General features: G+C 35.8%; 1 non-coding gene across 1 annotated transcript; it reads left to right on the forward strand.

Moving 5' to 3' along the window:
* Nucleotides 1-10,925: 10,925 nt before the first annotated feature.
* Nucleotides 10,926-11,027, forward strand: LOC127483057 (U6 spliceosomal RNA). Its single transcript, XR_007909027.1, has one exon. It is a non-coding gene; the product is annotated as a U6 spliceosomal RNA (small nuclear RNA).
* Nucleotides 11,028-11,736: the final 709 nt, after the last annotated feature.

Consider the following 11,736-nt stretch of genomic DNA (forward strand, 5'->3'; position numbering starts at 1 on the left):
CTTTATCCATTCTTCTGATGATGGACACACCTTATTTGCTTCCAAATTTTAGCTATTGTGAACAGTACTACTATGGACCATCCTCCACTACCCTCCCAGGCCATACAGCAAGCTGGATCAGAAGCAGAGAAGCTGGGACCTAAACTGGTGCCCACATGGGATGCCAACACTGCAGCTGATGGTCACACCCACTATGCCACAGCACGAGCCCCAACAGTGTCTTTTTTAAATGTAAGCACTTATACTTTCCTCGTTTTACAATGGTTTTGATATGTTCTGTTTTCAGTTTCATTCATTTCCAGAATGAATTAATTTCAAGAATAAATTAATTTCCTTTTTGATATCTTCAATGATTGGTTGATCATTCAGTAGCATGCAGTTTAATCTTCAAGTATTTATGAGTCTTCCATTATTCTTGTTAATGATTTCTAGTTTTATTCTTTTTATGGTCTGATAAGATACATGGTATTATTTCAATCTTTTCAACCTTGCTGATACTTGATATGTGGACTAATATTTGGTCTACTCTAGAAAATGTTCCATGTGCTGATGAGAAATATGTATATTCCATAGCTGCAGGGTTAAATGTCATGTGAATATCTATTAGGTCTATTTGCTCAATCGTATGCTTCAACTCTGATGTATCTTAATGGTTTTTCTGTCTGGATGACCTGTCCATTGATTAGAGTAGGGTGTTGAAATCACCCACTATTATTGTACTTGAGTCTGTCTCTCCCATTAGTTCTAATAGAATTTTCTGTATGTATCTTGGTGTTCTTGTGTTGGTTACATATGTGTTTATGATTGTTATATCTTCTTGCTGAATAGAATCTTTTATCAAAATATAATGTACTTCTTCATCTCTTGGAGTTTTTGATTCTCTGGTATCAGGGTAGCTACAACTACCCGCTTTTGCTTTACATTTGCAGGATACATCTTTTTCCAACCCTTCATGTTCATCTATGTGTATCTTTGTTAGTGAGGTGAGTTTCTTGTAGGCAGCATATAGTGAGGTCCTGGTTTTTTTATTAATTTAACAAACCTAAGTCTTTTGGTTAGTGAATTTAATCTACTTACTTTCAAGATTATTATTGGTAGATAAAAACTAAGACCTGTCATTTTGTTGCTTGCATAATGATTTTGCTGCCTGTTAGTGAATTTGGTGGTGACATGTTTACTTCTAATGCAGGACACCCTTCCCTTCAGGATTTCTAAGGCTGATCTGGTGGTGGTGAATTATTTGTTTTTGCTTCTCTGGAAAATACTTTATTTGTCATTCACTTTTTTTTTTTTTTTTATTGACAGGCAGAGTTAGACAGTGAGAGAGAGAGACAGAGAGAAAGGTCTTCCTTTTTCTGTTGGTTCACCCCCCCAAGTGGCCGCTATGGCTGGTGCGTGTTGCTGCCAGGAGCTTCCTCCTGGTCTCCCATGCAGGTGCAGGGCCCAAGCACTTGGACCATCCTCCACTGCACTCCCGGGCCACAGCAGAGAGCTGGTCTGGAAGAGGAGCAACCGGGACAGAATTCGGCGCCCTGACCAGGACTAGAACCTGGGGTGCTGGCGCCACAGGCGGAGGATTAGCCTATTGAGCCATGGCGCCGGCCTATCAGCCTTTTTTTGTTAATTGACTCAGATTTGGTTTGTAGACTAAGATATACTCTATCCTAGAAAAATGCCATGTGCTATTGAGAAGAACTTGGATTCTGTAGCTATTGTGAGAAATGTTCTGTAAATACATGTTAAGTACATTTGCTGTATAGTAAGGCTTAACTCTCTTGTACCTTTGCTGATATTGTGTCTGGGTGATCTGCCCATTGATGACAGTGATGTTATTATATTACAGTACATCTCTCCCATCTTGACTTATAATATTTGCTTTATATATTTGGGTGATCTTTTGTTGGATACATTTATATTTAAGTTGTTACATCTCGTTACTGAATCAATTTTCATATCAATATACTGTTCACTTAGGTTTTGGTTTAAAATCGATTTTATCTGGTATAAGTACAGCGACTACCACTAATTTTTGGTTTCTATATGCATGATATATTTTTTTCAACCTTCCACTCAGTGAAATATCCTTACCTGTGCAGTGAGATTCTTGTAGGCAGCATCTATTTAAGTCTTGTTGTTCTTATCCATTCAGCCAAGGTATATAATCTATTTCCATTCAAGGTTAATTTTGATGGATAAGAACTAACCTCTTGGCAGTTTGCTGATTTGCTACTGATTGTGTCTGCTCTGTTAGTGATAATTTGTCCTGTCATGTGTTTTTTATGAAGGTTAGTTTTAATGTAGGACTCCAATCCAGATTTGAAATAAAGTTTTTTTGGTAGTAATGAACTTTCTTTGTTTGCTTGTCTGGGAAATACTTCATTTTTCCTTCGCTTCTAAAGGACAGCTTGCTTCCCTGGACAAAGTGTTCTTTGTTGGAAGTGTTTCTTTTTCTAACACTGAATAAATCATCCTACATTCTTCTGGTCTATAGGGTAAGAAGTCTGTTGTTATACTAATGTGTTTTCCTTAATATGGACTTTATGTTTTTCTTTCACTGCCAGACAGGGATTTTTCCCTGTCCTTAGCTTTTTTTTTTTTTTTTTTTTTTTAAGATTTATTTATTCATTTGAAAGAGTCACAGAGAGAGAGAGAGAGAGAGAGAGAGAGAGAGGCAGAGGCAGAGAGATTATACACATAGAGAGGTCTTCCATCTGCTGGTTCACTCTCCAAATGGCTGCAGTGGCCAGGGCTGGGCCAGCATGAAGCCAGGAGCCAGGAGCCTCAGCTACATCTTCCATGGGAGCTGCAGGGACCCAAGGATCCAAGGCTATCTTTTGCTGCTTTCCAAGGCTCATCAGCAGAAAGCTGCATTGGAAATGGAGCAGCCAGGACTCGAACTGGTGCACACATAAGATTCAGGTGCCACAGGTAGCAGTTTTACCAGCTACAGCACCATGTTGGGCCCTGCCATTAGCTTTTGATGATTTGACTGTACTATGCTTTGGAGAAGGTTTTCCTGTTGAATATATTTGGGGTCCTTTAAGGTTTTTGTTTTTGAATGTGTATGTCAGTTTCAAAATTCGGGAATTTATAAACTATTATTTTATTTCATTCAGGAGGTTCTCAATGCCTTTTTCCTTTTCTCCTCCTTCATCTATCCCTATAATATGAATATTTGTTTGCCTACTGGCATTTCGCAATTCTTGAATATTTTCCCTATTCTTTTTAAATGTTTTTCTACATTTCTGTCTGACTGAGTTATTTGCAAATTCTTATCATCAAAATCAGATTTCTTTCTTCTGCTTTGTCTATTCTGTGGTTGAATGTCTAAAGTGCATTTTATATACCATTAATTGAAATTTTCATCTCTAAAGTTTCTGTTTGGTTCTTTTTAATTATTTATGCCCTTTCATTGAATTTCTCATTTATTTCACACATATTTTCCTCATTTGTAAAAATATAATCTCTTCTCTTGAATCTCATTGAGTTGCCTTAAAACCATTTTTTTTCAGATAGTTCATAGATTTCCTTCAAAGGAGATCTCTTTCTGGAGATCTATTATGTCTTTTGGAAGGTGTCATGCTACTTTGCTTCTTCATGCCTCCGGTGTACCTATACTGATATGGGTGTATCTGGTGTTATTAGTACTTTCTACTCTATGGGGTTGGTTTCATTGGAAAAGGCATTTTTTAAATTGAATGTCGGTTGTCACTTGAGTTATAATTTTTGGTTTGGTTCTAGGTCAGCCTATAAATGTAATTCCTGAGTGATTTATTCTGATGTTATCAGCATGGGTTTCTGAATGTTACAACTGTCTAATCTGAAATACAACTAGCTATTACTCTCACTCTTACCCTTTCAGTATTAGTCAACATGAAATAAATAAAAACAAATTTAAATCTACTGCATATAAAAATTGACAGTCCCAGAAAATTGCAAGCCCATAAGTATTCATTCACATTACAAACATTTGATAGAATGTTTAAATCTGTTCTAAGTCCAGAAACCAAGGCCTCTTTTCAAAAGATCTAAGTTTCAAGACTTATTATTTTATATCTGTCTGAAAAAAATTTCCTTAGAAGTGACAGGATTCACATCCCAAGTATTGCCTGGCTTCTTTCTGCTTTCTCAAATTCCCCAGAGCCAGTTGCTGGTTTATAGTCCTTTTATAGGGAAGATGATAGTGACCAAACTACTCATTTTTTTTTTGTATAATCACTATTTTTCTTGTATCGGAAACTTCCCAAGCTTTTTTATAGATTTTCTGAAATTTGTTTTTTTTATCAACTGGTAGATATCTAATGAAGCAATAAAAATATGTTGGGTTAGGAAGGTTATTTTTTCCAGTCATTTAAGTAATCATTTTTATTGAATTTCTATGCTTTCTAGCATTCTTCAAACTACTGGAAATGCAGTGGTAAGGAAGACATAAGATCTTTCGTGTACAGAGTTTAAATGCTAATTCTCATTTCTAACTTTTAGGCAACTCTGGCACACATAGTCCCAGAATGACAAGCACAAAATTAACCAAATAGTAGCATAAATGCCCTCTAAAATATAACACACTTTTTATTTTACATGGAAAAAATTTTGGAGATGCTTTTTTAAAATGGAAGAAAATGTTGATATTATCAAGCTTGGGATAGAGGTTTTGAATAAAATATTCCCTTAAAATTGAGTTATTTTAATGCAATCAACTCATTTGTTAAATTTGAATCTTTTGGAGTTCAGGAAGAATAATAAATGTCAACTGAAATATAGTAAAATGAGATGTGAGCTGAGATCACATAGCCTTATTTTCAGTTAATTGCATTTATTTGAGTTTTCTAAGCTATGACCTATGAAAGACTCAAGTATCCTTTTCCAAGTGTTGTTTGAATTACCTCTCTTAAATTTGTGATCATTTCTTCATCTTCCTAATTCCTTCTTTTGCTAATGTTATATAATTTAATTTTTACAACTATTCTCTCTTAGTGGCCTACCAGTCAGTTACAGAATATACCTTTAATCAGTTTACATAGCGTATTTCAGAAATTTGGAAAAAATACAATTATTTATCACTGCACAATTTACCAATGAATAATTAATCTTATTAGTATTTAGTAACAAGTTTGTTGGTGATCAAAAATTGTTCTCTGCCAATTATTTAGTCTGCAATCAAATATTTGCTTAGAAACAACATTCCTTCAAGTCTGTCTTCAAACAATGATTAGGAGACACTTATTTTCGTGTTAGTATTTTCTCTTTCCTTTTTAATTTAATTCTGTCTGATACTCCTATTCCCATTTTGTTAATATAGTTTAACTGATTTCTACTTTATTATATTCACCTAAATCAAACCATTTTTAACAAAAAGAGCAGTTTTATATTTAAGAGGTACTCTGCTATAAGTAGTTAAAATAACATTTTCAAAAGCTCTAAAGATAATTGGTAGTTCAACACAGTGTAACATGTGTAAAGGAAGAGAATTGAAGGTGCTAGGAAATCTATAGGGGAGGTTATCAGGGAGAATTAGGATGGATTTCTCAGTTGAAGTGGTGCTTAGGAAGAGAAGAAAAGAGACCATGTATTATCTGCATTGAAAAAAGGAAAGCATTAACTAGAAGCAGCAGATACACAAACACCAATCTCAGAAAGTGATCCTGGAGTAGTAACAGGAATTCAGTATGCCTTGGGTGTGCAGTGTGGAGTACAAGGATAATGCTATACAAACTGGAGACATGTGAAACCAAGCTCTGACTCCAGTAATACTCACTGCATGCTACCAGACTGATATGTTTCTATAAATGAAAACATTGTAAGTGTTTCAAGCAAAGGGAAACATAATCAGTTTTCTATTTCAGAAATATACTATGGCTACAGTAGAAAAATGGGCAGGAGAGGACAAGTATGAAAGTTCAAAAACTAGTTGGAATGTATTGCAGAAATTCAGATGGCAGGCATTTATGATTTTATCCAGGGGAAAAGTACTAGAAATGGAAGAAGAAAATAAAAGATAATGCAAGTTTTCTGTGAGACATGGTTAACAAAAAGTCATTGAAAACTAGCAAAATTAGTTGATTTACATTTTTTAACATTAAAGGCAAAGTCTATCTGGTTAAACAGGCTACTACCTACTGAAATGCTTTTTGTTGCCTGGTATTCATGATTGACTTATATGTTAGAAATGACAGAAAATGAGAAATTCCTTTTGTACTTTTTAGTTGTGTTTCCTGGGACAAAATATCAAAGCGTGAGTTAATTTGTTTTTTTCTCAATGAAGAGTAGTGACACGGCACAGGCTGATTAAATGAACACTTAAGAATTGTTTCCTCCATGTCTAAACAAGATAAGAGTCGGAGAACTCAAGGGGCTTCCATAACCTTGGAAACTCATGACTGGTGCATAGGGAGATTACTGATGCCATAAACAGGAGTGTCAATTTGTAAAGTCAACAACAGGAGTCACTGTGCACTTACTCCTCATGTAGGATCTCTGTCCTTAATGTGCTGTACATTGAGACTTAATGCTATAACGAGTACTCAAACAGCATATTTCACTTTGTGTTTCTATGGGGGTGCAAACTGTTGAAATCTTTACTTAATGTATACTAAACTGATCTTCTGTAAAAAAAAAAAAAAAAAAAGAAAGAAAGAAAAGAAGAAGAAGAAATTATCAATTCCCAACTTGACTCTCACTGGGATTAAACATAACAATAGGTCTGATCTGATTTCATCATCATTTAAAAAATCATCTATTATTTTTCACTTTATGTTTCTGTGTGGGAGCAAACTGTTGAAATCTTTACTTAATGTATGCTAAACTGATCTTCTGTATATAAAGAGAATCGAAAATGAATCTTGATGTGATTGGAAGGGGAGAGGGAGTGGGAAAGGGAAGGGTTGCGGGTGGGAGGGATGTTATGGGGGGGAAGCCATTGTAATCCATAAGCCGTACTTTGGAAATTTATATTCATTAAATAAAAGTTAAAAAAAAAAGAATTGTTTCCTCTTATCTTAGAATATCCCCAATAGCCTCAGGATTGGGGAACATCTTAAAACACATTTAGTTCAATTCCATATTTGATAAGAGGGTCCCTTTCAAAGCACCCTTATATGCTTCAGTGCACATAATCTGTGATTCTGAAATTACAAAGTGGACACAAAAGACCTGGAGATCTTCTTAAAATATGAATTCAAATTCAATAGTTCTCAGAAGAGATATTTTAATGATTATTAACAAGGGATTTACATTAATAAGTTTTTAATTGTTATGGATACTTGTGTGGGTAGACTACATTTGAGTATCAAAAACATAACATTTTAAAACAATTTCTAGGTAGAATAAGATCATTATTGATTTTTTTAAGATTTTACTTATTTATTTGAGAGAGAGTTACAGACAGAGAGAGGGAGAGACAGAGGGAAAGGTCTTCTGTCTGCTGGTTCACTCCCCAAATGGCCACAACAGCTGGAGCTGAGACCATCTGAAACCAGGAGCTTCCTCTATCCTCCCATGTGGGTGCAGGGGCCCAAGGACTTGGGCTATCTTCTGCTGCTTTCCCAGGCCAGAGCAGAAAGCTGGATTGGAAGTTGAGCAGCTGGGACACGAACCGATGCCCATATGGGATGCTGGCTCCTCAGGCCAGGGCTTTAACCTGCTATGCCACAGCACTGGCCCTCTGATCTTAACTTTGTAGTAGTATGAGTTGTTACTGTATCCAAAATACAGTTTAAATGAAAAGCCATGACTTTATACTTATTATACACTTTACTAAACTTCTAATCCTAGAGAGCACCTAACTTCAAAATTTCTTCAAAAATTCAGAGGTAAGTATTGACTTTTCCTTTTGTATAACTCTTTGAGCAAACCTTAGACAAATGATTGACCTATGTATCTCTCTATACTTCCAGGTGAATTAGCACCATTTATTTAGGTTAAAAATAACAGTGCAATGTGTTTGTATACATGTGCAAATTTTTCCAATTTTTTCATATATCTTTACTACTAATAGACAGATTCCTTATAATAAAAAATTTACATTTGGAAGTGCTACTCCTATTATTACATTAATTTTGGGATGAAGATAAAACTAGGATGTATGATTTTTATAGATGACTGACAGAATCATAAATGACATGTGTAGTTTAACTTTCAATTTAACTTTCATTTAATAAGCATCAGTGATTTTTCACTTACTTTATACCTACTTTTTTTTGTAAAAATAGGGAAAAGAAACATAATACAAATATTATTTTTTAAACTTGTTTCTGGACATAACATTTAAAATAAATGTTTGATTTAGCAATAATATAAATTATTGCCAGTGGAGAGGTCATGAATGTGAATGAGCTAGGAGAATTCTGCATGACTTAAAGCCCATCTAGAAAGAGAGCAAGCTTCTAGTCATGTCATATAAACTATATTTATGCCTTTCAGTTGACTGTTGTGTATTTTTTTATTGTTGGGTTTTATTAATTTATCACAAACACTATTGACAGAAAAATAGTACTCTATCAAGAAATGTCAGACCCTTTATCTGAGGGGCCAGCCTGGAGAGAGACACATGCACCCAGGAGGAAGGAGGAAGACACCCACCTTCTAAACAGATAGGCTGAGTCAGTGCTCATGACCAAGGGGTAACAGATGTCATGGCCAGATTTCCCATACACCCCACTGATATTTATAAACATTTTAAAAACTTACACAACTTTTTTTCTCTGTTCATTGTTCATGCATTACATTTCATTATACAATGAAATAAAAGACAAATGCATGAACATATTGTTTTTAAGTTATTTGTCAATTATCAATTTGGATTCCAGATTTTCTACTACTATTAAGACATTATTGTTTTAATATAAATAATACATAACAGCTTACTCAGTCAAAAATGGCAATATGGATTTCCTATATAGTGGAGCACTTTTGTTTAGAAAAGAATTGTTTCAAAAATATAATAATATTAAAAAACACAAAAAAACTGATGAGTTTTTATTTCTTTTGCATTTTTAAGGCTTGTCTGAAATTTCCTGTTGTTACTACACCAATATTACTACCAGAAAATATATTTGTTTACTTAATACATTTATTTTTCAAGAAATCATTTTCTAATATTTATTTAGTATGTTGGTATTAAAATAAAGTACCAGGCCGGCGCCGCGGCTCACTAGGCTAATCCTTCGCCTAGCGGCGCCGGCACACCGGGTTCTAGTCCCGGTCGGGGCTCCGGATTCTGTCCCGGTTGCCCCTCTTCCAGGCCAGCCCTCTGCTGTGGCCCGGGAGTGCAGTGGAGGATGGCCCAGGTGCTTGGACCCTGCACCCAATGGGAGACCAGGAGAAGCACCTGGCTCCTGGCTCCTGGCTCCTGCCATCGGATCAGCGCGGTGCGCCGGCTGCAGCGCGCGGGCCGCGGCGGCCATTGGAGGGTGAACGAACGGCAAAGGAAGACCTTTCTCTCTGTCTCTCTCTCTCACTGTCCACTCTGCCTGTCAAAAAAAATAAAAAAATAAAAAAAAAAAAATAAAGTACCTAGATATCTGTCTCTCTGTCTCTCTCCCTGTGTGTGTGTGTGTGTGTGTATATATATAAAACTAATATTCTTCTAAAGTTAACATTTTTAATCAAAATTTGTTTTAATTGGCACATAATAATTACACATTATATGGAATACAATGAGATGGTTTAATGTATGCATTATATGCTGGTCAAATCAGGATATTTAGCATTTCTATTATTTAGTACATTCACTACTTTATGTACAAAGGTTTAAAATCCTCTCTCCTAACTATTTTAAAATATTCAACACAGAATGTATCCAACATTATGTTATGTTATCTCTTTAAATATGAAATCTAAAGAATTGTATCTCAGGGCCAGCTTTGTGGTTTAGTGGGTAAATCTGCAGCATGCAAAACCAGCATCCCATATGGGCACTAGTTTGAGTCCGGGTTGCCCTACTTCCTATCAAGCTCCTTGCCAATGTGCCTGAGAAAATAGAGGAAGATGGCCCAATGTCCTTGGATTCTTGCACCCAAGTGGGAGACCTGGAAGGGACTCCTGGCTCCTGGCTTCAGCCTGGCCCAGCCCTGGTCATTGTGGACATTTGGATAGAAGTGGATCAAAGATTTCTCTCTCTCTCTCTCTCTCTCTCTCTCTCTCTCTTTTGTGTGTGTTTGTGTGTGTGGGAGAGAGAGTGTGTGTGTGTCTTCCTCTCTCCATATAAATCTGATTAAAGAAAAAAATGGATCTCAATGGAGTAGCAAGTAAAAAAATGTGAATTAAGGAGAAATGACAAAATAAGAGATTGGTCAATTGGTACAAAGCTATAATAACATAGGGTATGGTGTTCTATCATCTACTGTTTTATAACACAAACTTTCCTTGACAAAAAAAAAAGTCACCTTTTATGAAATAAGGGGTTGGTTTGTTTGTTTGCTTTTATATTGTTATGAGTTTGTAGGGTAACACAAGAATTCTTACTATTTTGAAGAGGAGAATCACGCTCTTCTAAATGTAGTTGCTGAATAGTGGAGCTACTGATTCAAAATAGTCTTCTTTTTTTAAGATTTATTTATTTTACTTGAAAGTCAGAGTTACAGAGAGAGAGAAGACAGAGAGAGAGAGAGAGAGAGAGAGAGGTCTTCTATTCGATGGTTCACTCCCCAATTGGCTGCAACCGCCAGAGCTGCTCTGATCCAAAGCCAGGAGCCTGGGAGCTAGGAGCTTCCTCCAGGTATCCCACGTGGGTGCAGGAGCCCAAGGACTAGGGCCATCTCCTGCTGCTTTCCCAGGCAATAGCAGAGAGCTGGACAGGAAGTGGAGCAGCCAGGTCTATAACTGGTGCCCACATGGGATACTGGTGCTGCAGGCCAGGGCATTAACCCGCTGTGCCACAGCGCTGGCCCCTCAGAATAGTCTTCTAATGATAATAAGATTGGATGTTTATGCCATGGTAGCATATGTACTAAAATTGAAATGATACAGGCAAGGGCAGCATCGTGCTTGCATAAGAATGACATGAATGTGGTGAAGAATGTTGTATTTATTCTTCAATAAAAATTAGATATGTCATTTTGAAAATGGACTAAATTATACATTTATTCAAATGAGATAAGAATAGTTGTATATACACGAGCACTCATAAAGTAACATCGTTTAAAAAATATTTCTTGACATACAGCCAGAAGACATTTTTAAATTGAAGGTTTTTTCCTTGTTTTTTTTTTTTTTCACTCTACAAGTTAGTTAATTGAAAATACCTTATAAAAACACCCTCATAAATTCAGTTATTTGTCTATTTTGCATTGCCCAAGTTCATTATTTAATTAAAAATTTATCAAAATCCAGCATAAAAACTTTGTTATTGAGATAATAAAAGAAATATTTGCAGAAATGTTTATTGGGAGTTTGGGCAACCAGGGATAGTCAGTAGATAACATTGACAGGCTTCATATGACAGCTAAGTTGTCTCCTGTGGTCAGCTGAATCTTGCTTTAAGCTAATGAGAGGTTATAATGTGCATCTCAGTGATGGCTCAAGGTTGGGACAAGTCAAAATTCAGGGACCTGTAGCTAGTAAAGAAGTCGACTTCAGGACTGGTCTCGACAAAGTTGAGGGTATACAATGGAGCCACAACAGCATAGGGTTACTTTTATGTGTTGTACACTTGTTTATGACTTAATAGTTCACATGGTTTGTGATAATATAATTCATTGGGTTTATATATATTTATGGTATTGGAAAAAAAAATATATA

This window comes from Oryctolagus cuniculus, chromosome 4 (genome assembly GCF_964237555.1).
Source record: "Oryctolagus cuniculus chromosome 4, mOryCun1.1, whole genome shotgun sequence".
NCBI classification, from domain to species: domain Eukaryota; kingdom Metazoa; phylum Chordata; class Mammalia; order Lagomorpha; family Leporidae; genus Oryctolagus; species Oryctolagus cuniculus.